At 37.1% G+C, this 25445-nt stretch overlaps 1 protein-coding gene across 1 annotated transcript in view; it reads right to left on the bottom strand.

Moving 5' to 3' along the window:
* Nucleotides 1-25445, bottom strand: part of CNTNAP2 (contactin associated protein 2) — a 2308807-nt gene that overhangs the window by 1098589 nt on the left and 1184773 nt on the right. The window lies entirely within an intron of this gene.

The raw sequence follows: 25445 nt of genomic DNA, 5'->3' as shown, positions 1-25445 counted from the left end.
TTCAGCTTTAGCATCATTCCCTTCAAAGAAATCCCAGGGCTGATCTCCTTCAGAATGGACTGGCTGGATCTCCTTGCAGTCCAAGGGACTCTCAAGAGTCTTCTCCAACACCACAGTTCAAAAGCATCAATTCTTCAGCGCTCAGCTTTCTTCACAGTCCAACTCTCACATCCATACATGAACACTGGAAAAACCATAGCCTTGACTAGACAAACCTTTGTTGCAAAGTAATGTCTCTGCTTTTCAATATGCTATCTAGGTTGGTCATAACTTTCCTTCCAAGGAGTAAGCATCTTTCAGTTTCATGGCTGCAATCACCATCTACAGTGATTTTGGAGCCCAGAAAAATAACGTCTGACACTGTTTCCACCGTTTCCCCATCTATTTCCCATGAAGTGATGGGACCAGATGCCATGATCTTTGTTTTCTGAATGTTGAGCTTTAAGCCAACTTTTTCACTCTCCTCTTTCACTTTCATCAAGAGGCTTTTTAGTTCCTCTTCCCTTTCTGCCATAAGGGTGGTGTCATCTGCATATCTGAGGTTATATTTCTCCCGGCAATCTTGATTCCAGCTTGTGCTTCTTCCAGTCCAGCGTTTCTCATGGTGTACTCTGCATAGAAGTTAAATAAGCAGGGTGACAATACACAGCCTTGACACTCCTTTTCTTATTTGGAACCAGTCTGTTGTTCCATGTCCAGTTCTAACTGTTGCTTCCTGACCTGCATACAGATTTCTCAAGAGGCAGGTCAGGTGGTCTGGTATTCCCATCTCTTTCAGAATTTCCCACAGTTTATTGTGATCCACACAGTCAAAGGCTTTAGCATAGTCAATCAAGCAGAAATAGATGTTTTTCTGGAACTCTCTTGCTTTTTCCGTGATCCAGGGGATGTTGCTAATTTGATCTTGGTTCCTCTGCCTTTTCTAAAACCTGCTTGAACATCTGGAAGTTCACGGTTCACATACTGCTGAAGCCTGGCTTGGAGAATTTTGAGCATTACTTTACTAGCGTGTGAGATGACTGCAATTGTGCTGTAGGTTGAGCATTCTTTGGCACTGTCTTTCTTTGCGATTGGAATGAAAACCGACCTTTTCTAGTCCTATGTCCACTGCTGAGTTTTCCAAATTTGCTGGCATATTGAGCGCAGCACTTTCACAGCATCATCTTTCAGGATTTGAAATAGCTCAACTGGAATTCCATCACCTCCACTAGCTTTGTTCGTAGTGATGCTTTCTAAGGCCCACTTGACTTCACATTCCAGGATGTCTGGCTCTAGGTGAGTGATCACACCATCGTGATTATCTTGGTCATGAAGATCTTTTTTGTACAGTTCTTCTGTGTATTCTTGCCACCTCTTCTTAATATCTTCTGCTTCTGTTAGGTCCCTACCATTTCTGCCCTTTATCAAGCCCATCTTTGCATGAAATATTCCCTTGGTATCTCCAATTTTCTTGAAGAGATCTGTAGTCTTTCCCATTCTATTGTTTTCCTCTATCTCTTTGCATTGATTGCTAAAGAAGGTTTTCTTATCTCTTCTTGCTATTCTTTGGAACTCTGCATTCAGATGCTTATATCTTTCCTTTTTCTCCTTTGCTTTTCTCTTCTCTTCTTTTCACAGCTCTTTGTTAGGCCTCCTCAGACAGCCATTTTGCTTTTTTGCATGTCTTTTCCATGGGGATGGTCTTGATCCCTGTCTCCTGTACAATGTCATGAACCTCTGTCCATAGTTCATCAGGCATTCTATCTATCAGATCTAGTCCCTTAAATCTATTTCTCACTTCCTGTGTATAATCATAAGGGATTTGATTTAGGTCATACCTGGATGGTCTAGTGGTTTTCCCTACTTTCTTCTATTTAAGTCTGAATTTGGCAATAAAGAGTTCATGATCTGAGCCATAGTCAGCTCCCGGTCTTGTTTTTGTTGACTGTATGGAGCGTCTTCATCTTTGGCTGCAAAGAATATAATCAATCTGATTTCAGTGTTGACCATCTGGTGATGTCCATGTGTAGAGTCTTCTCTTGTGTTGTTGGAAGAAGGTGTGTGCTATGACCAGTGCATTTTCTTGGCAAAACTCTATTAGTCTTTGCCCTGATTCATTCCATATTCCAAGGCCAAATTTGCCTGTTACTCCAGGTGTTTCTTGACTTCCTACTTTTGCATTCCTGTCCCCTATAATGAAAAGGACATCTTTTTTGGGTGTTAGTTCTAAAAGCACTTGTAGGTCTTCATAGAACCGTTCAACTTCAGCTTCTTCAGCGTTACTGGTTGGGGCATAGACTTGGATTACTGTGATATTGAATGGTTTGCCTTGGAAACGAACAGAGATCATTCTGTCATTTGAGATTGCATCCAAATACTGCATTTTGGACTCTTTTGTTGACCATGATGGCCACTCCATTTCTTCTGAGGGATTCATGCCTGCAGTAGTAGATATAATGGTTATCTGAGTTAAATTCACCCATTCCAGTCCATTTCAGTTCAGTGATTAAGGGAATAAAGGACAAGTCTTCCTCCCCTACAGCAGTTATTTGTGCTCATTGACCACTAATAGGTATGACAAATGATACCAGGATTATCTAATCATTTACAAAAATCATTTACAAAAAACTATCATTATAATGAATTAGGTTATATTTAACTAGACACCAACTAAATAAATGAACACCCTAACAATCACATTTCACTCTTTCTTAGTACAAAGATCTTTAAAAACAAAATCCATTTAGTTCTCTACTAGACAGAAAATAACTAATAGAAACTGTTCAGTTTGTATTCATTTTACAAAGAATAATTACAAAATAAGGAACAAAGACAAGAGAACAGCCTTTGAATAAAAGTACCTGGAAATAGTTCAAGGAATACTAAGATACACAGAAATCTGAGTCACAGCGGCTTTCTTTCACCTTACAAAGGCCTATGCAAAGGGAAGATAGTTTGTTCTAGACTGCTCCAGATAGCTGAATCTAGAATCCAGAGGTAGAAGATTGAAGGTGCACTTCAGCCTCACAAAAGAAAGACAAGCCTAGCACGGAAAAGTATCCAAAAACGGAATGAGAGAAAATTGATGAAGCAAGGATGATGGTTCCAAGCCTCTGATGAGAGGTCTGAAAACCAAAGCTTACAGACCAAATACTGCCTGCTACCATCTGTTTCTGTACAGCCTGGGATCTAAAAATAGTTCTCAGATTTTAAAACATTGAAAATGAATGAAAAGGATAACAATATTAAATTATTCAAATGTTTGTGTCCACATAAAATCTACTGGAATTTAGCCAAACTCATCTGGTATATATATCGTCTTTCTACAGAGTTAAACAATTGCTGTGGAGACTGTATGATCCACAAAACCTAAACTGTTTACCGAGTGATCCTTTTCCTTTACAGAATAAAGCCTAAACTAATGATTGGTGTACATTATTAAATAAAAATGTCATTTTAAAGAAAAAAACGGAAGGCCTCCTGGGGCTTGAAGACAGTCACATATATGTGGTATTAACCAACATTATACTAGTAAATATTATTGTGAATAATCACCCCCTCAGGTATTTTTTTTTTTTTTAGGATTTTAAAATTTTAATTAATACTTATTGAGCACATTTTATTTCAATGGAGGAAAACAGAAAACCCAGCCCGAAAATAATGAATACTAAATAATTTTCAAATTATGAAATGTATAATATAAACAATTACATAGATAAAAGTTTTTTGTACTCTGAAATTACTATGTAAATATACAGTCTTATTCTAAAACAGAAGTCAGCTGCCAGACAAGTAGTAGTGTTAACTGAAACAATTCCTTCTCTGTTAGGTTGCTTTTGGGTTCCCGCACAGAACTGATCCATGGACGATGATAACTTCAACATAACATTTTCCGTTAGAGTATAAAACTGGGGTTAAAGTTAATTAGCCACAGAATTGTATGGTTTTGATTTTGTTTTTGCCTCTATAGCGTGATGAACCCTGCTTTGAAACATATTTTGAGGGTGTAGGTCCCAAGCACAGTAATGTTACAAATCTTTCATCCTAAATAATAACACATTCAAAGAAAATCATTTACAAGCTATCTTAGGCAACTGGGCTTTCTGTTCTAAACTGTAGACCAGAAAGCCTTTCTAAAAAATTCTTACAAAAACTTCATCATAAAGTTAATTTATAAAGGAAAATCATCAGTTTAATTGTTCATGACAAAAAGGTCTATTATTCTATCAGATTCAAATTAAAAGATTATTTTTTTTCAAGAAATTTAATCACTAGAGAAATTGGACCTCAGAGAAAAGCTGCCTTATTGATAGCATCCACTGCTCCTTCTGAGCTTGAACTGTGATTTCTATTCATTTTAATTCCAATTACTGTTTTGAACTGTTAATGTTAATGATCAAGAGTGTTTTTTTTTTTTTTAATAACATGGTTAAAGAGAAATTTTAAGAAGCAACATATTTTCCTTTGAGCAATGGGTCATTTTTGGCCCACTGAAAAATGACTCATTGCTCAAAAGAAAATTTGTTATATCTTAAAATTTCTCTATAACCACATGTTATTAAAAAACAACTCTTAATTTTTGGTTTATTATATTTGGGGCCCATTCCTATCAAATTGCTGAGGCATACCTCTTGATGATTAACAGTAAGAGTTCAAAACCGTATTCCCCCAAAATAACTTTTAAAATTACTATCCCCAAAAAATAGGTGGGAGAACCGAACATAACAGTGTTTAGGCATTCTATACATGGTAAATGGCAGAACTGGGAACTAGAACTTGGACATACCTAGTTCCAGAGACTGATTTCTTATAAACAGCAAACAAACAAGCAACAATTAGACATGGCATGTAGACTCTGTGCATCCATGATCAGAACTCTCTTAAACTACACACACAAACATTTCCATTTGCCACCAGCCTGGAGGGAGCTCAGCGTCTGGGGTACCCTTGTTTCATACAGCATCAGAGTTGCAAATAAACCGAGACATCATCCAGCTTCATCTGCTAATTTTTAACATTTACATTATCTGATTTTTGTTGTAATGGAAGATCCCACTACCACATGTCTTTCCGTATTTTCTTACGTTGATGTTTTTTTCCCTTAAAATGCAATACGAATGGGAATTTTGTATGTTTGAGAAGCAAATTCTAGCACTGTTTCCCCAAGGCATATTAAAGTAAGCCCAGGAGTATTCATTTAAATCATCTCTATACTTTGTGAAACTCAGCAAACAGAACTGTGTGCTCACTCCCTTCATGTTATAATGATCATGTTCAATGATCTTGAGCATGCTATCTTTTGTCAGTTTGTTGGGCTGAGATCCTAATCTAGACCTTTTGTACTTGAACAAGTTTTTATCACTACTCAAAACTCAGTCATTAAATTTTTCGGCACACACACAAAAAAGGAGATGCCACAGTTTCAGCATAATTTCCCTCTGCTTGTGTCCATTCCCTTCAGTGTAAGGGAGACCTGACACCTTTGTATGAAACACCACTAATGAGCTTGCCTTTATCATGTCCTGGGCCACCAGCCACCTGGAGGAAGTGGTAGAGAATTAATTTTGCTTCAGAGAAGCTATATGAAGAGCCTGAGGTATTTTTAAAAATAATATTGTTTAATATTTTTAAGTCATGTGAAATGGAATATTTGCAAAATTTAAGAGCTTTTGGAATTTAATATATAACACTTACTCAGAAGAGGGGTTTCCCAGGTGGCTCAGTGGTACAGAGTCCACCTGCTTATGCAAGAGCCACAGGAGAGGTGGGTTCAATCCCTGGGTCAGGGAGATCCCCTGGAGGAGGAAATGGCAACCCACTCCAGTATTCTTCCCATGGACAGAGGAGCTTGGCGGGCTATAATCCACGGGGTCACACAGCGCTGGACAGGACTGAGCACTCTGACATTCATTCAGAATACTACAGCTGATCATAAGAGATACACCTACAAGGATCAGTATAGTATTCAGGGGAAAAATGTCTCATTATTCCAAACTTTATTAGAATCCTGTGAGTCATAACCAACAAAGGACACATCAGCAAACAGGATTAAGGCATTGCTTCTCATTTGCTAGTAAAGCGCTAGTATCCCTTCACTCAGGATTCTAGAGCAACAAATGTCCCTGGGAACAGAGAGACTCACCAGGCACCTGATCCATAATCCTGGACACAGTGGTGTCTTGGTGGCTGGAGAGTGACTAAGGACCAGACCAAAGTAGGATGCTGTTAGTTGTTGATACTTAACAAAGAGACTCAAGTCTCATACAGCTAACACTTCCTAGGAGCCTTGGATGTGCCTGGCGCTACCTAACTCGGTATGTGTCAATCTATTGCCTTTTCTCAGTAGTGGGCAGCAAGATGGCAGAAAGGCAGGGAAATAGTGTGGTAGCCCCAAAGGACTGACACGGGAGCCAGGCTGCCTATTTTTGCTCTGACCCTTGTCAGCCTGGGCAGTTTACTTAACCTTTCTGTGCCTCGGGCTCCTCTTCTCTAGAAAGCAAATAATTGTATCCATGTTGTAGGCTGGTTTTGAGGAGTAAGTAAATTAGGGATTCAATAGCATTAGAACAGTGCCCAGCACCTAGGAAACAGCATAACTGTATCTATATCATTAGGTCAAAAAACAAGGAAGGTTGATGAGTTCATTTTACAAAGAAAAAAAATCTGAGACTTGAACAGAGAACTTTTTCTTTGAGGGTTATTGCATTGCAATTACATATATTGGTGTAGTTATAACAAGCCTTTTAAATAAGACAGCGATATAACAACAATGTGGAGATGATGAATATATACAGATGAGACCGAAAAAAAGCGTCCTAACATTATGCTAATTGACACTTGAAACTTAGAAAATGTCCAGTGACTGCATTAGACATGGGGAAAATTTCTGTAATCAAACAACTTAGAGCTGAAGATGATTTGTTCTGCAAAAATGTGTTAGATGACTCACAAAGTTATGACAAAGATACTGATGTGAAGAAATTTGAACAAAACGATTTCCTAAAAGTGAGAGTGAAAAATGAACTTTCTATATTATTTATGTATGTGAGTAAAAAAATTAGTAATTAAATATTGGAAACATTTTTCACCCACAGCCCTAAGCAATTCTATATGCAAGTTAAGTCCAAAGGTACTCATATTATCTCCTTGGGAACATAGGAGTTTGTCTTACATTTGGGGTCCCATTGGCTTTAGGCTGACAAGCTCCATATGACATGGAGGTGGATTAGAAGCCAGGGGTATCTGACATACAGGCTGACCATCAGAGAGGCTGAACAGCATAAGAGTCTAGAACACAGACTCTGAAGTCAGACATCTGGATATACATTTCATTTTTGCTCACCTAATAGCTGCACCTTCAGCAAGTTAACCACTTTAAGCCTCAGTTTCCTTTTCTATTAAGTGAGCGTACTGAAAATATCTACTTCATAGGGTTGTTATGAGGATTATGTGTATATACTGTTACTTAGAACAGTGTCTGGCACATGCAAGCTGGGGTTCCCAGGTGTCACACACATAGGCCCCAAGTGAGCTCTCAATAGATATTAGCTACCATGCATTGGAGAAAGAAATGGCAACCCACTCCGGTGTTCTTGCCTGGAGAATCCCAGGGATGGGGGATCCTGGTAGGCTGCTGTCTCAGGGGTCGCACAGAGTCGGACACGACTGAAGTGACTTAGCAGCAGCAGCAGCATTGCTTGTATTCAGTGAGTAAGACTAGCTCTCTAAATACCAACTTGGGTCGTTATACATAAATTCTATAAGTATTAACTATTCAGTTCAGTTCAGTCACTCAGTCATGTCCGACTCTTTGTGACCCCATGGACTGCAGCACTCCAGGTTTCCCTGTCCATCACCAACTCCCAGAGCTTGCTCAAACTCATGTCTGTTGAGTCGGTGATGCCATCCAACCATCTCATCCTTTGTCCTCCCCTTCTCCTCCCACCTTCAATCTTTCCCATCATCGGGGTCTTTTCCAATGAGTCAGTTCTTTGCATCCGATGGCCAAAGTATTGGGGCTTCAGCTTCAGCATCAGTCCTTCCAATGAATATTCAGGAGTGATTTCCTTTAGGATTGACTGGTTGGATCTCCTTGCAGTCCAAGAGACTCTCAAGAGTCTTTTCCAATATCACAGTTAAAAAGCATCAATTCTTTGACACGCAGCTTTCTTATAGTCTATTATGAAATGATTAAAAATCGGTTTTCTTCATGAATAAATACCTGCCTCCCCATATGAATCCTATAGTACAAAAAGTCTTGAGGAATTTGGGGGTTGGGGAAGATAGCTATATATGAAAAAGTAGTGCAAGTGTGAGTCGCTCAATCGTGTCTGACCCTTTGTGATTCCATGGACTGTAGCCTGATAGGTTCCTCATTCCATGAAATTCTCCAGGCAAGAATACTGGAGTGGGTTGCCATTCCTTTTTCCAAGGGATCTTCTCAACCCAAGGATCAAACCCATGCTTTCTGAATTACAGGCAGATTCTTTACTTTCTGAACTACCAGGGAAGTCCTAGTTTCTTGTTAATATCAAGGTCAAAAACTTCTAAAGCCAACCTTGAGCTATACAATAAAATAAGGCTTATTCCTTCATAGTTACAGATGCACTTTCACTTCCCCAAAATGTGTTTTTTTTTTTTTCCCCAAATACATTATTCAATAGGTATGGTTCTGAATGTCTTTGGAATATTTCCAAATACTAAATTCAATTCCAAGCAATGACTTCCCCTGATGACCAGTTTTGAGGAGATTGATATAAACTGGAGTACATATTTTCCAAAGTATTTTTGTTTTAAAAATGTATACTATTGCAACAATTTTGTTGTATGTTTATAGAGATTATTTGAATATACTTTAGGATAGATACTTCCAGTTACTCACTAATTAATAATAATAAAAACTTTTAAACTGTACATTACAAAAGAAAACTTTTTACAAAGAGAATTTTTTAACCTAAAACCAACATCTTTGAAACCATATTCCAGCTTCTGGCTGCATTTTTCATAAAATAAATAAATTGTTTTATAATTTTTCCTCTAACATCTCCTTAACTTATAATTGCTAGAAAAACTTGTTTTGTATGCAAATGTAAAATGTTAATGAGGCATATTCTATCCAGGCTGACTTTCTAATGGTATTGTTTTTAAAATAAGACTCTTGAGGTGGTTACTTTGATTGAACAAGAAGAAACAGGTGTTTCTCTTATTAGAGAGAAGAAGAAAAGACTGGTTTAATGAATACTGAAAAAAAGAAAGTATTTAAAATATAGTCACAAACCAAGATGTAACATCTGTTTGAAAATGCTTCAAATAAAATTACAGTGACTAGAGTTTTCAGTGTTTTTATCAACATTTAATCTTGAGAGAAAAATCTCCGAGACTACAAATTCATCTTTAGGCAGTTAGAGTATTCTCTGAGGTGCTAATAATATACCTCATAGGTTACCAGTTATCCATTGATACAGTATGAAGGAAAAAGGGAATATACATTTCTTTATAGATATGCCACATTTGCTGTTGTTTCAGTCACTAAGTTGTGTCCGACCCTTTTGCAGCCCCATGGACTGTAGTCCGCCAGGCTCCTCTGTCCATGGGATTCTCCAGGCAAGAATTGTAGAATGGTTGCCATTTCCTTCCTCAGAGATTGAATCCTCCAGGCAAGAATACTAGAGTGGGTTGCCATTTCCAGCCCAGGGACTGAACCCCATCCATACCACTGAGTCACCAGGAAAGCCTGATATGCCACATTCTATTTCTTATGTTATCTAAATAAACCTCATAAAGAAATTGATGCAATTTAATCGTGTACTTTTACATGTCAATCTGAACCATATAAATATGACCAACTACAATCAGAAAGAAAATGTAATATGATGCTTGGGTAGGCACATAATACTTTTTTTTTAAGCTGAAGAAATTGTTAAATGACCCTCTATACAGATACAGAGAGAAAGTCACTTTGGAACATGTCTTCATTCAGAAACAACCCCTTGAACGGAAGCTTTAAGTTAGAAATATACATTGGGGAGAGCCTACTGTGTGACATTTTTTATGTGTTGCTAGATATGACTACTTCACTAACTTAATACATAGAATCTTAGAGATAGGATGGATTCTTTCCTTTCAGGCACCCAGAATCCTTTGAGAAAAAAAGAGCCCAGCTTAAGTGATTTTTTTTTTTTTTAACCTTATATGCACCTTAGAGTCATCTGGGAAGCTTTAAAAGTTTCGCACTGAAACTTCTAAATCACTGCAGAGGAAATTAAAGACTTAAATAAACAGATATGCGATCCTAGTCAGAATTCCAATACTAGTCTTTGTAGCGATAAAAAGACAAGACTGTATAATTTATAAGGATTTTTAAAACCTTGAGTATTAAATATTATCAAAAGAAAAAACAAAAGTAGAGAACTTATCTTCTGATTTGAAGACTTATAAAGCTACAGTATTCCAGAAAGAAATTAGAACTAGATTCCAATATATGTGGTCCATTGTTTTGTTTTGGTTTGTTTTTTGACAAAGCCTCTAAGGCAATACTATGGAGAAAGAAAAGGTGTTTGTTTCTCTGCTTTGATTTTTTTCAAAACTTAGTGCTGAAACAACTGGTTAAATAAAGGGGAAAATGTGTCTCAATTTCTCCTTTACTCAAGACACAAGACTTAATTCTATGCATATTTTAGACCCAAACACAAGAGCCTAACTGTAAAGTTTCTGAGGGATAACATAGAATAAGTATCTTCATGACTTTGGGGTTTAAAGAGATTTCCTAGAGGACATGAAAATCACTTGATAAATTGGGCTTCATCAAAATTTAAAATTCCCTCTCATCAATAGACATGATTAAGAAAATTCAAGTCAAGACAGAGACTAGAGAAAAATATTTACAACACATTTATCTGAAAATGGAACATACTGAAATATAAAAAAAAAACTCTTATAAATCAATATTTGGGAGAAAAAAATGGGCAAAAGTCACAACACAAATAAAGGTAAATTCATTTACTTATAACCATGTGAAACATTTCTTGACATTGTCAGTCATAAGGGGAATTAAAGCCACACTGATATACAAGTTTATACCACTTCAGTGGCTAAAAATTAAAAGGACTAACCAGGATCTGGATCAGTTTGAACTCTCATACATTGCTGGGGGGATGCAAAATGGTACAATCCCTTTAGAAAACTCTTTGATAATTTTTAAATAAAGTTAAACATATATTAACTTTATGACCCAACAATTTCCCTCTTAAGTATTTCCCTCCTCAAATCAAAAGGCATGCTGCAAAAATACTTGTATAGGAATGTTTCACCAGCTTTACTCAACTGGGAATAATTGTATATCCATAGTATGTATATTCAAATAAGGAAATGTTGCTAAGTAATAAAGACGAATGAACTAGTGGTTCAAACATTGTTTTGTATGAAGATTGCAGAGACTCCATCAACAGATGAATGGATAAGAAAGTTACATATACACAATGGAATATTACTCAGCTATAAAAAGAAACACATTTGAGTCAGTTCCAATGAGGTAAATGAAACTAGAGCCTATTATACAGAGTGAAGTAAGTCAGAAAGAGAAAGACAAATATTATATATGAACACATATATATGTAGTCTAGAAAGATAGTACTAAAGATTCTACTTGAAGGGCAGTAAAGGAGACCCAGATATTTTGGACACAGTGGGGGAAGGAGAGGGTGGAACGATATGAGAGAATAGCATTGAAACATATACATTACCATATGTAAAACAGATAGCCAGTGGGAGTTGGTCCTATGATGCAGGGAACGCAAAGCCAGTCCTCTGTGATGACCAAGAAGGGTGGGGTGGGGAGGGAGGTGGAAGGGGTTTTCAAGAGGGATGGGACATATGTACACTAATGCTGATTCATGTTGGTGTATGGCAAAAAGCATCATAATTATTGTAATTATCCTCTAATTAAAAAAAATATCCTCTAATTAAAAAAAACAAAACAAAACAAAAACAACAACAAACAGGGTTTCCCTGGTGGCTCAGAGGGTAAAGCATCTGCCTGCAATGTGGGAGACCTGGCTTCAATCCCTGGGTTGGGAAGATCCCCTGGAGAAGGAAATGGCAACCCACTCCAGTATTCTTCCCTAGAGAATCCCATGGACAGAGCAGCCTGATAGGCTACAGTCCACGGGGTCCCAAAGAGTCCGACAGGACTGAATGACTTCACTTCACTTCACTAAAAAAATAAACAACTGTGCTGAAAGAAAAAGCATGCAGACACACACACACAAATAGCATACTGAATGAATCCTTTTACATGAAATTTTAAAACAGGCACAACTCCAGTGATGTAAATGAGGAGAGTACTTGCCTGTGGGGGGAGGGTGTGGGTAAGAATGCACCATAAGAGAGGTACAGGGAAACTTTCTGAGGTGCTGAAATGTTCTATATTTTGATTGGAATACCAATTGCTTTTGTGTACGTATGTATCAAAATCTATCAAATTATGCTTTTAAGATCTGTGTATTTCACATAGAATCGATTCTCATTTGTGGATTCAGTATTTGTGGATTCACCTTATTGCTAAAATTTATTTCTAACCCCTAATCCATACTGGTTGTTCTTCCAAGGTCATTCAGGGACTTCTGCATGCAGAGATTGATGAAAAATTAGAGTTATCCAATATACAAGTTGCCAACTGAGGTCAAATAAGTAGGTCTGTCCACTTGTTTCAGCTCTCATCCCATAATCAGTGTTCTTTTTGCTATATACTTAGTGCCACGGTGTTTTTGTGTGTGTGTGTGTGTTTCTTTTTGCATTTTTGTGCTTTTGTCAATTTTATCATTTAAAGTGGTCCCAAAATGTGGTGCTAAAATAGTGTTTAGTGTTCCTAAGTGCAAGAAGGCTGGCCTGTCTCAAGAAGAGAAAGTATGTGTTAAGCTTCTTTTGCATGCAAGTTATAATCCTGTTGATTGTGAGTTTAATTTTTTAGTTCAGTGTTAATGAATCAATTATATGCATTAAAAGGTAACTTTAAACAGTAATATATAAATCAGGGTTATGTATTGATGTAAATGTTGTGACCAGAGGCTCTCAGGAACTTAACCCTATATTCCCTGTAGGAGTGATGGTTCAGTAGTCATTAATTCAATGTTTGCAATGATTATGCAGGACATGTGCAGGTACTAAGTCGCTTCAGTCATTTCCGACTCTTTGCAACACTACGGACTGTAGCCCGCCAGGCTCAACTGTTCATGGGATCCTCCAGGCAAGAATACTGGAGTGAGTTGCCATGCAGTCCTCCAGGGCACATCTTCCTGACCCAGGGATCTCATATCTACTGAACTGGCAAGTGGGTTCTTTACCACTAGCACCACCTGGGAAGCCCACGCATAACATACCTACCATAAATAATGAAGATCAACTGTATTGTATAATGTTTACTTCAAAAATATATAAACTTTTTCAGCTTTATTTTTTAATTGATAGAAAATTGCTCCAAAATTTTGTGTTGGTTTCTGCTGTACAACAACACAAATCAGTCATAATTATATACATTTCCCTTACCCTCCTGAGCCTCCCTCCCCTCTCCGACCCTACTTCTCTAAGTCAATACAGAGCACCAGGCTGGCCTCCCTGTGTTATTTAGCAAATTTTCACTAATTATTTTACACATGAGAGTGTATATATGTCAACCATACTTTCTCATATAAGCATTTTTAAATAGGATACAGGTAATGATGATATTCATTTTTAAATTCAACTAAATTTTATTCATTGACCACTTTATGCATTATCAAGCATTGATAATGCTTACTGCATTATCAAACAATGAGAAACCCACTATGAGGCATGCCATTATTTGCTATTACACGGGGGAAACACAATAAGACTCTGTATTACTATGTTTAACTTTTGAATGTCAATATTTTAGTATGTTAAAAAAACTTAAAATAACTACTCCAAGACTAAGTTTCCATGTAATGCTCTCTAAAATTTGTTTCAACCATTACTGATTCCCAGCCCAAAGCCAATTATTATTATACTTCAAAATCTCATTCAAAGATGTATGGTTAAAGAGTACTTTATCTCATCCATGTCCCAAAGGCACAGAGTTCCTGTCCTGTTACACATCAGGGAGTAAATAGAACTCCAACACACTATCAGACTATTCTAATAATGACTCTTTTCTTGAGACAATCTTCCAAAGCAAGTGTCTTTAGTAGTAATATGATTATATAAACACCATCTTCAATAAATCTTATCAATCTAGGGCTCCAGTTCATATACATGTTTTAGCATATACATTCATTCATCTCAGTGTTTTAGTCTATCTTAAATATAAAATGTAATATAATTGCATTTCATAAGAAATTATGACAATACTGAAAAGCAATTATCCTCCAATTAAAAATAAATTTAAAAAAGAAGTTATGGCTAGTTTAAAAGAAGTTTGAATTCATAGGACTTCTGATTAATGATTAATGTACACACACACATACATATATATATATATATATATAAGCCCAAAGATACAGTGTGGTACAGCAGTTGAAATAAAATAGTTATAGAAATAAATTTTTTAAAATAAATATGCCTGTTTGGTTTTAAACCTAAATATTTATTAATATAATTATTTATAGTCACTGTTTTATTTTTGTCTTAAGTAGAAAGTTGTAGAGCTTCCCAGGTGGCTTTGGGGCAAACAGATGAAAAGGAACATTTAAAGGTCAGTGGCTTCCCAGGTGGCACCAGTGTCAAAGAGCCCGCCTGGCAACGCGGGAGACACAAGAGACTGGTGATCAACCCCTGGGTTGGAAAGATCCCCTGGAGGAGAAAACAGAGACCCATTCTAGTATTCTTGCCTGGAGAATCCCATGGACTGAAGATTCTGGAAGGCTACATTCCATAGGGTCGCAAATAGTCGGACACTATTTGCATTAAGTGAATTAAGTCGTTAAGTGAAACGACTTAACACACACAGAAAGTTGTAGTTGTGAAACGATTATTATCCCATTTTGGAAAAATAAGTCATCATTACTAATGCTCCAATTCATTCTTAAATCTAAATTAACTAAATTATGGTTAGTGTTTTAGCCTTATTCTACATATGTCTCAGATAAATCGCAATATCATACAGTATTTCTTTAAAGGCAGAAAAGCATCCTTATTTATAGGAAATCAACACTGTCTAAATGGCAAGGACATTCAAATCAATTCCTCCCCTTTTGGGGACATACCTGTGCAAAACATTATAGAGAATATAAACATAAATTTGATGACTCCTGGTCTCAAAAACTTTGTCTTACTGTACCATCTAATGAGGTTTAAATAACTTTTAAACATTTTTAAAATGTTTAGAATATCTTTAGACATTTTTATAATTGCCATGAAACATTTCCCTGTATTCTATAAACTGGAGTGAGAGAGCTCAGGAAAAAGAAATGAAAGGTAAATGAAGAAGGCAAAATGTAGCTGAGATGATTTTGGAAGCCAGCTAGGGTCTTGGACGAGAGGTAATACCAAAGGTTGGCACTTTCTTGTTTTCCACAGCCTTTCTATAATATGCTGTTGATCCTGTGACTCCCCACCTTCCAAACTGACATAACCCCATTTGTGAATATCAGAATGATTACAGAGTACTTTATCTCATCCATGTCCCAAAGGCACAGAGTTCCTGTCCTGTTACACATCAGGGAGTAAATAGAACTCCAACACACTATCAGTCAATGACTGTTTTTCTATTCTGTCCTAACAGTATTTTAGAAGTAATGAAAAAAGAATATCTTAGAGAAAGAATACTAGGAACATCATAAATGAAGATAATAACAGCAACTTAGCCTAGGTTACTGGAAAAGGGAATGGCAACCCACTCCAGTATTCTACCTTGAGAATTCCATGAACAGAGGAGACTGGCAGGCTACAAGTCCACGGGGTTGCAAAGAGTTGGACATGACTGAGTGAATAACACATACACAGCCTAGGTTAATTCCTTTTAATTTTATTAAATATTAAAAAAATTGTTTTATAGTGTTGTGTTGGTTTCTGCCATATGACAATGCAAATCAGCTATAATTACATACATAGCCCCTCCCTCTCGAGCCTACTTCCCCTGCCCCATTCCATCCCTGCAGGTCACCACAGAGCACCACAGGTGGCCCCTGGGCTACACAGTAACTCCTCATCAGCTCTCCATCTCACACCTGATAGTGTAGGTTAATTCCTGAATCCATTTTCTCGTCTAAATTTTGATAATAAAACAAATGTAAAACATTAACAGTTGTCAGAATTTGAAAGACTGCTTTCCTTTAAAAAACAGTATGCATAGCAAAATTCCCTCTTTTCTTCCAAACAGCTTTCAAAGTCTTAGTTTCATCATAACCATAGAGAGCTGTGAATATAAGTGGCTTTGATTAAAACAACCTTTTTTATACCTGTGTAAGCTGGATAACTAGGGTACAAAGACTGTCTTTAAATTAGAGAGGTTATCCAGATATTCAGCAGTTCAGAAATTTCTGATTTCAGAGAAAAATCATGAGCAGAGTCCTGGAATGGATTAGATATCTTAAAATATTATGTGCAGGAACAATCCCTTTGATTTGAATGTAAATCATTATTTTTTAAATATCATCATAAAATTCATAATAAAACCAGAGCTTCTCATTTCATATAATTCTGCATTACTCCTGTTTAACAGAACTCTCCATGTTTATACTTGCCACTGAATAATTTTCATCCTTTACTCAAAGGCAGAGTCTAGCTCTTGTCACTAGGTCACAGACATAGGTAAAAGTCCAGTCTCTATGTTCTACATCTAGTTATTTTTCTGCCAACCTCTCTACTACTAGTTCTACTACGTGACTCCTAGCATGAGAAGTTGCTTCTGGGTGATTCAGCTCTGTGTCATTTCCTCCAACTGGACTATTAATAAGCACTGAACCATGAAGGGCACATCTCCCAGTATTTATGAACTGCTCTCTCCTGCAGTCTTTAAGTCAACAATCCTTTTTGAGTGCCAGTCACCTTTTAGTAGGTTCTTCTCATCCTTGCAGCAAAACAGGAGAGCAAAAATGGTACATACAGGTACGCACACTGAAATCACATTTGTATAAAAAATGTTGAATTACAAATTTATCCCATCCATCCTTTCTTGTGAATTATAACCTAGACGTGATAAGCATCAGCTAAGATAAAAAATTCAAACCAATATTTTAAAAATTAATATATTATTATATCGTAAAATTTTTAAACCATTGATTTATTTTTAGTGTGGTTTCATGGGATTGCATTGTGTACACAAGTTGTGTGTGTGTGCACTTATGTTTGTATATATGTGTGCATATAAGTATGAAATTCACTACAGGACACATAAGATAGGAGTACAGTGTGATACACTAAAATAGAGCCAGATTAAAATCTGGATAACATGGAAACATGTTACATTTACTCTCTGGCCCAGAAATCCTTCACTAAAATGAATGATTCATATCAGTTGATTACAAGATTCTTCTCAGCTTTAGACACTTAAGAGTACAGTACATTCACATACTAAAAAGGAGAATAGAAAAACCAATGACAATGTATCAATTTTAAAAAATAGTGTAATGTATAGCATATTAATAAAGTACATACTCATATAAATGAAGTTGCATATTTTGGTCAATAAATCTGTACTTGTCCTGATGGCTGACTCTAAACATTAAACACGATGGTCACAAACCACTCTGAGAACATGGAAGAGACTTTGCCTGAGGTGAAAAGAGAAGAATTCACACTGAAAAGATGAAGACATTCATTTGAGTTTGTACTTTAGCGGACAGAAAATGGGATTGCTTCACAGAAATGTAAGAGAGAATTGACCTTGGACCAAGTTGGAGGATGGATCCACCACTATAGAAAGAATTATTATGTTTCACTGTTTAAATTCTGAAAGAGAATTCTTCGCCATTTCTGTGATTTAACTTAAGAGGCAGAATCCCAGGGAGCACTGGCAAATTGAAAAAGAAGTAAGGTTTCTGGTAAGAGAATTTGCCCTTTACTAAAGAAATTCTCTGAAATACTAATAAAGGATTAGGAAGCAGATGTCACAGTGCAGCATCCCACAAAGGGGTTATCTGAGGAACTTTGTGGTAGATTAGATGCCTTAGAGAGCTTCCCTGGCTCAGGCAGTAAAGAATCTGCCTGCAGTGCAGGAAACCTGGGTTTGATCCCTAAATCGGGAAGATTCTCTGGAGAAGAGCATGCCAACCCACTCCAGTATTCTTGCTGGAGAAGAATCCCATGGACAGAGGAGCCTGATGGGCTATAGTCCATGGGCTCACTAAGAGTCAAACATAACTGAGTGACTAACACTTTTACTTTCAGATGTCTTATAGCATGAAAATTCGATACAGGTTAACATTTATCATTTTCTTATCCTAGCTATAGATAACATTACAAACATGTATACATGGACTTTTTTCATACCATATGGCACAATTGTGTTTTTTAGTAGTTATTTATTTATCATTGTTCAGCATTGGCTGTTAGATGGGCAACTTCTAGTCAAAATCAACTACTGACTTTAGAAGCAATTCGGTGTTGGTAATGATCTGTCTCTTGATATGAGTAAGGGTTACAGATGTATGTTTGGTTTTTCATAACCTCCACTAAGCTGTACATTCTTGATATGTGCATTTTATATGTGCATAGTATATTTTAATAAAAATAAAGCAAGATAAAAGTCTATGTGATGTATAATCTAATTGAAATAAGTAAACTGTAGATAATAGGAAGCCACTATTATCTTTAAAGAGCCATGAGATAAAAGCATAATGAGCCATCAAAAACTTATGAAGTATACACAGTTGTAGAATATTAAAACAATAGTAACTTGCAAAACTGATAGCTATTAATGTCATTCATTTAACATGAATTGTGGTGTATAGAAAAATAAAGATTACTGTGGACTATCACTAGGTAAAGACTTTACAAAAATTCTGAGGGGGACTTTAGGATATTTACTTTCAAGGGCTGTAAACTGTGATGACATTTTTCACATTACATCTAATTTCATTCTTCAATTTATGGTCTTTCCTGTTTTTGATTAACTTATCAACCATGATACTTTCATGTCTCACAGATACAGAGAATGCAAACTGCTTTCACTCAGAAAAAATAGTGAAGTCAAGTGGGCCTTAGGAAGCATCACTACGAACAAAGTTAGTGGAGGTGATGGAATTTCAATTGAGCTATTTAAAATCCTAAAAGATGATGCTGTGAAAGTGTTGCACTCTATATGCCAGCAAATTTGGAAAACTCAGCAGTGGCCACAGGACTGGAAAAGGTCAGTTTTCATTCCAATCCCAAAGAAAGGCAATGCCAAAGAATGCTCAAACCACCACACAATTGCAGTCATCTCACAAGCTAACAAAGTAATGCTCAAAATTCTCCAAGCCAGGCTTCAACAGTACATGAACCATGAACTTTCAGATGTTCGAGCCGGATTTAGAAAAGGCAGAGGAACCAGAGATCAAATTGCCAACATGCACTGGATCATCAAAAGAGCAAGAGAGTTTCAGAAAAACATCTACTTCTGCTTTATTGACTATGCCAAAGCCTTTGACTGTGTGGATCACAACAAACTGCAAAATTTTGAAAGAGATGGGAATACCAGACCACCTGACCTGCCTCTTGAGAAATTTGTATGCAGGAAACAAGCAACCATTAGAACTGGACATGGAACAAAAGACTGGTTCCAAATTGGGAAAGGAGTACATGAAGGTTGTATATTGTCACCCTGTTTCTTAACTTATATGCAGAGTACATCATGAAAAAAGCTGGGCTGGATGAAGCACAAGCTGGAATCAAGATTGCTGAGAGAAATATCAATAACCTAAGATATGCAGATGACACCATCCTTATGGCAGAAATCAAAGAAGAACTAAAGAGCCTCTTTATGAAAGTGAAAGAGGAGAGTGAAAAAGTTTGCTTAAAACTCAACATTCAGAAAACTAAGATCATGGCATCTGGTTCCATCACTTCATGGCAAATAAATGGGGAAACAGTGGAAACAGTGAGAGACGTTATTTGTTTTGGGCTCCAAAATCACTGCAGATGATGACTGCAGCCATGAAATTAAAAGACACTTGCTCCTTAGGAGAAAAGTTATGACCAACCTAGACAGCATATTAAAAAAGCAGACATATTAGTTTGCCAACAAAGGTCCATCTCATCAAAGCTATGGTTTTTCCAGTGGTCATGTACGGATGTGAGAGTTGGACTATAAAGAAAGCTGAGCGCCAAAGAATTGATGTTTTTGAACTGTGGTGTTGCAGAAGACTCTTGAGAGACCCTTGGACTGCAAGGAGATCCAACCAGTCCATCATAAAGGAAATCAGTTCTGAATATTCATTGGAAGGACTGATGTTGAAGCTGAAACTCCAATACTCTGGCCACCTGATGTGAAGAGCTGACTCATTTGAAAAGACCCTGATGCTGGGAAAGATTGAGGGCAGGAGGAGAAGGAGATGACAGAGGATGAGATGGTTGGATGGCATCACTGACTCAATGGACATGAGTTTGAGTAATCCCTGGGAGTTGGTGATGGACAGGGAGTCCTGGCATGCAGCAGTCCATGGGATCACAGAGTCAGACACTGCTGAGCGACTGAAGTGAACTGTGGGATATCACTAAGTAAAGACTTAAAAATTCTGAGGGGGACTTTAGGACATTTACTTTAAACTGTGATGTCATTTTTCATATTATATCTAATTTTATTCCCCAACTTAGGGTCTTTCCTGTCTTTGATTAACTTCTCAACCATGACCCTTTCATTTCTCACAGATACAGAAAATGCAAACTGCTTTCATTCATAAGAGAATTAAAAAAACCCTCTGATAAATAAATATTCACTTTTCATTGCACTCTAAATTTTATAGTGCCTAACACTTATGCTTTTAAAATTTCACTTTTAGGCTTTCTTTGCTTCCATTTTTGTTGAGTTCACTATCTCTGTATCTTAGACTGAAAGGTAAACCAGATGGTTCAAATACTCTGCTTCACTGGTGGGAATGTAAATTGATATAGCCACTATGGAGAACAGTGTGGCGATGTCTTTAAAAACTAGGAGCAAAAGTACCATACAATCCAGCAATCCCACTACTGGGCCTATACCCTGAGAAAAACCACAATTCAAAATGACACGTGTATCCCAATGTTCATTGCAGCACTATTTACAATAGCCAGGACATGGAAGCAACCTAGACATCCACTGGCAGATGAATGGATAAAGAAGTTGTGGTACATATATACAATGGAACATTAGCCATAAAAAAGGAATGAATCTGAGTCAGGTTTAGCAAGGTAGATAAACTTAGAGCCTGTTATACAGAGTGAAGTAGGTCAGAAAGAGAAAAAGAAATATTGTGTATTAATGCATATATTTGTAATCTAGAAAGATGGTACTGATGAACCTATTTGCATAGCAGCACTACAGACTTGTGGACACACCCAGGGAAGGAGAGGGTGGGGTGAATTGAGAGAGTAGCACTGAAATATATACGTTACCATATGTAACATGGCCAGTGGGAACTTGCTATGTGACACAGGGAGCTCAACCTGGTGTTCTGTGACAACCTAGAGGGGTGGGATAGAGGTTCAAGAGAGAAGGGACATACGTATACCATGGTTGATTCATGTTGATGTATGGCAGAAACTAACACAACATTGAAAAGCAATTCTTCTCCAATTAAACATAAGTAAATTTTAAAAGTTATCCTGATGCTTAGTTTTCATGAAATCACCACTATCACAGTTTACTTAGTTTGAAAGTTCACAATATTTTGTCAGCTCTCAAGTATCTGAGAGAATAACTTCATTGGAAACTATGTCTCTCAAGAGCAGTGACTCTCCATAAGAGGCCCAGCCTTTGTGGTTATGAATTTGGAAAAGCAAGGATGACTTGAGGAAAAATATCATGTGGCTTATAATTAATTTATATAGATTATACTGTTTATACATACAGGATACACAGGGCATATTTAGTTCAGTTCAGTTCAGTCGCTCAGTCGTGTCCGACTCTTTGGACCCCATGAATCGCAGCACACCAGGCCTCCCTGTCCATCACCAACTCCCGGAGTTCACTCAGACTCACGTCCATCGAGTCAGTGATGTCATCCAGCCATCTCATCCTCTGTCATCCCCTTCTCCTCCTGCCCCCAATCCCTCCCAGCATCAGAGTCTTTTCCAATGAGTCAACTCTTCGCATGAGGTGGCCAAAGTACTGGAGTTTCAGCTTTAGCATCATTCCTTCCAAAGAAATCCCAGGGCTGATCTCCTTCAGAATGGACTGGTTGGATCTCCTTGCAGTCCAAGGGACTCTCAAGAGTCTTTTCCAACACCACAGTTCAAAAGCAGCAGTTCTTCGGCGCTCAGCCTTCTTCACAGTCCAACTCTCACATCCATACATGACCACAGGAAAAACCAGAGCCTTGACTAGACGAACCTTTGTTGGCAAAGTAATGTCTCTGCTTTTGAATATGCTATCTAGGTTGGTCATAACTTTCCTTCCAAGGAGTAAGCATCTTTTAATTTCATGGCTGCAGTCACCATCTGCAGTGATTTTGGAGCCCCAAAAAATAAAGTCTGACACTGTTTCCACTGTTTCCCCATCTATTTCCCATGAAGTGATGGGACCAGATGCCATGATCTTCGTTTTCTGAATGTTGAGCTTTAAGCCAACTTTCTCACTCTCCACTTTCACTTTCATCAAGAGGCTTCTTAGTTTCTCTTCACTTTCTGCCATCAGGGTGGTGTCATCTGCATATCTGAGGTTAATGATATTTCTCCCGGCAATCTTGATTCCAGCTTGTGTTTCTTCCAGTCCAGCGTTTCTCATGATGTACTCTGCATAGAAGTTAAATAAGCAGGGTGACAATATACAGCCTTGACCTACTCCTTTTCCTATTTGGAACCAGTCTGTTGTTCCATGTCCAGTTCTAACTGTTGCTTCCTGACCTGCATACAAATTTCTCAAGAGGCAGATCAGGTGGTCTGGTATTCCCATCTCTTTCAGAATTTTCCACAGTTTATTGTGATCCACACAGTCAAAGGCTTTGTCATAGTCAATCAAGCAGAAATAGATGTTTTTATGGAACTCTCTTGCTTTTTCCACAATCCAGCGGATGTTGGCATTTGATCTCTGGTTCCTCTGCCTTTTCTAAAACCAGCTTGAACATCTGGAAGTTCATGGTTCACGTATTGCTGAAGCCTGGCTTGAAGAATTTACCAGACATCCTGGAATGTGAAGTCAAGTGGGCCTTAGAAAGCATCACTATGAACAAAGCTAGTGAAGGTGATGGAATTCCAGTTGAACTATTTCAAATCCTGAAAGATGATGCTGTTGAAAGTGCTGCACTCAATATGCCAGCAAATTTGGAAAATTCAGCAGTGCCTACAGGACTGGAAAAGGTCGGTTTTCATTCCAATCCCAAAGAAAGACAATGCCAAAGAATGCTCAAACTACTGCACAATTGCACTCATCTCACACGCTAGTAAAGTATTCATATTACATACTGTAAATACAGAGCACACTCTAATAGCTAAAGCCAGTCTTTAGTAACTGTACTAAATATTCATACCTGCTAACAAATCCCCAAGACCAAGGTACAGTCTCTGAAAAACAAGGAAGGACAAGAAGATAGATTTCAGGGAGAAGAAGGTGTAACAGTGAGCCAGGATGATATGATTAAGTAGTTCTTTCTCTGAAGTTGACTTTGGCTTCTAACTTCTCTGCTTTTGGAAGAAAGGTGCTTTTCATCCGTGAGCAGAGATTTCACAGAAGGATATCTGCACCTCCAGGGTGGTGAGCTGCAATAGCCAGTAGCCTATCTACCCATGATCATACCCATCAGAGTCAAGAGAAGCGGCTCTGGGTCAATTCACCGAAAACCAATTCTCTAAAAGTTATAGATCAAAAATAATTATCCAAAGAATCAATTCACAAACAACTAATTCACTAAATTCATCAGAGAATTGAGTTTAGGAATATTCTTCTAGAATATATTCCATGAATATGAATATATTCTTCTCATGAATATATTCATGAATATATTTCTCCTAAATAGGTTCAATAAATGTGAATATGTTGGTAGTATTTTAAGGACTGTTCAGTTTATCAGAAGCTTAGGTCACAGGTTCAGTCTTTTAATGAATATATTCATAAAGAACTTATTCATGTGGAGTATAGTTATGAGCTAAACCATCCCATGAACATCGTGAAGAAGGATATAATCAGTGAATTCTTTCATTCACTTACTCAATATTATGTGACTGGTAATGTCTGGGACACAGGGCTACTCCAAAATCAAAGTTCTTGACCTCATAGAACATAGATAATTAATACATCTATTGCCTTTAAAGAATAATCTTTAAAATAAGTTTTTGACAAATAGATTATGTAAATTTAGTGAATTCACCACTTCCAAGGGTGATGATAGTGATGCTGGGAACTCCTATATCACATGCTTTGATTTATTAAGAAAAATGTTACACCAGAAGTTCATAATATCGGTGTTTCTATATTATGAACTTTGGAGAAAGCTACATGTGAACATTATAAAACAAATAACTAGTCATTCTGTGGGTAACCGAGCTACTTCTCCACTCTGAAAAGGAAAAAGTAAGCAAATCAAGACTCAGAACGTGAAGAGGCCTGTCGATATCAACCAGTAAATTTCATAACTGGAAATAAGACCCAGTGGTATGGATTTCAAGTCAATGATTTTTTTCCACTTTTCAAAGCTGTGCTTACTATCAGTATTGCAACTTTGTACATCCCAAAGCTTGGGGGTTTGGTAGCTGGGCTTAACACTGGCGATTAACTCAAATTTCTAAAATAACAATGAACAAGACACAATCACTCTATTTAAAACAGATAATCAACAAGAGCCTACTCAAAATTCAGGAACTCTACTCAAAATTCTGTAATGACCTAAATGGGAAAAGAATCGGAAAACAGTAAGTACATATATAACTGAATCACTTTGTGACACATCTGAAACACAGCATTGTTAAAAGAAAAATGTATTTTACCATGTTTGTTTTTTTTTCACATTTATATTTTCCAGCAACCTGTTTTTTTTTTTTTTTTTTAAAGCAAAGGATCTTACACATATAATACATTAGAGCAACTTCTACGTTAAAGTGTGAAAATAAGGTTAATGTGAGTATAACAGGTATTGTTACTAATTTATTTTTATTAAGCAATGAATAGCTTCATTAAGTAATACATTAGTCCTTTTTTGGTAGTTTCCTGAGAGAGAGAACAATAAAGCCGCTTGAGTTAAGCTTTGTGTGGCTTTTAAAAGAGAAAATGTTCATTCCCAAAGGGCACTACAGGGGTATGGGGGGGATCTAAGCTGAACATTGTTATTCTCTGAGAAAGTCATCAAAACAAAATGAAAACGTTGGCATTTGAGTTGACCCGTTTGCATTTTACTGAGCACGACTTT

The sequence above is a fragment of the Bubalus bubalis genome, chromosome 8, assembly GCF_019923935.1.
Source record: "Bubalus bubalis isolate 160015118507 breed Murrah chromosome 8, NDDB_SH_1, whole genome shotgun sequence".
In the NCBI taxonomy this organism is placed as follows: Eukaryota; Metazoa; Chordata; class Mammalia; order Artiodactyla; family Bovidae; genus Bubalus; species Bubalus bubalis.
Note: the sequence above shows the minus strand (reverse complement) of the source record. Positions and strands in the feature narration are given on the sequence as shown.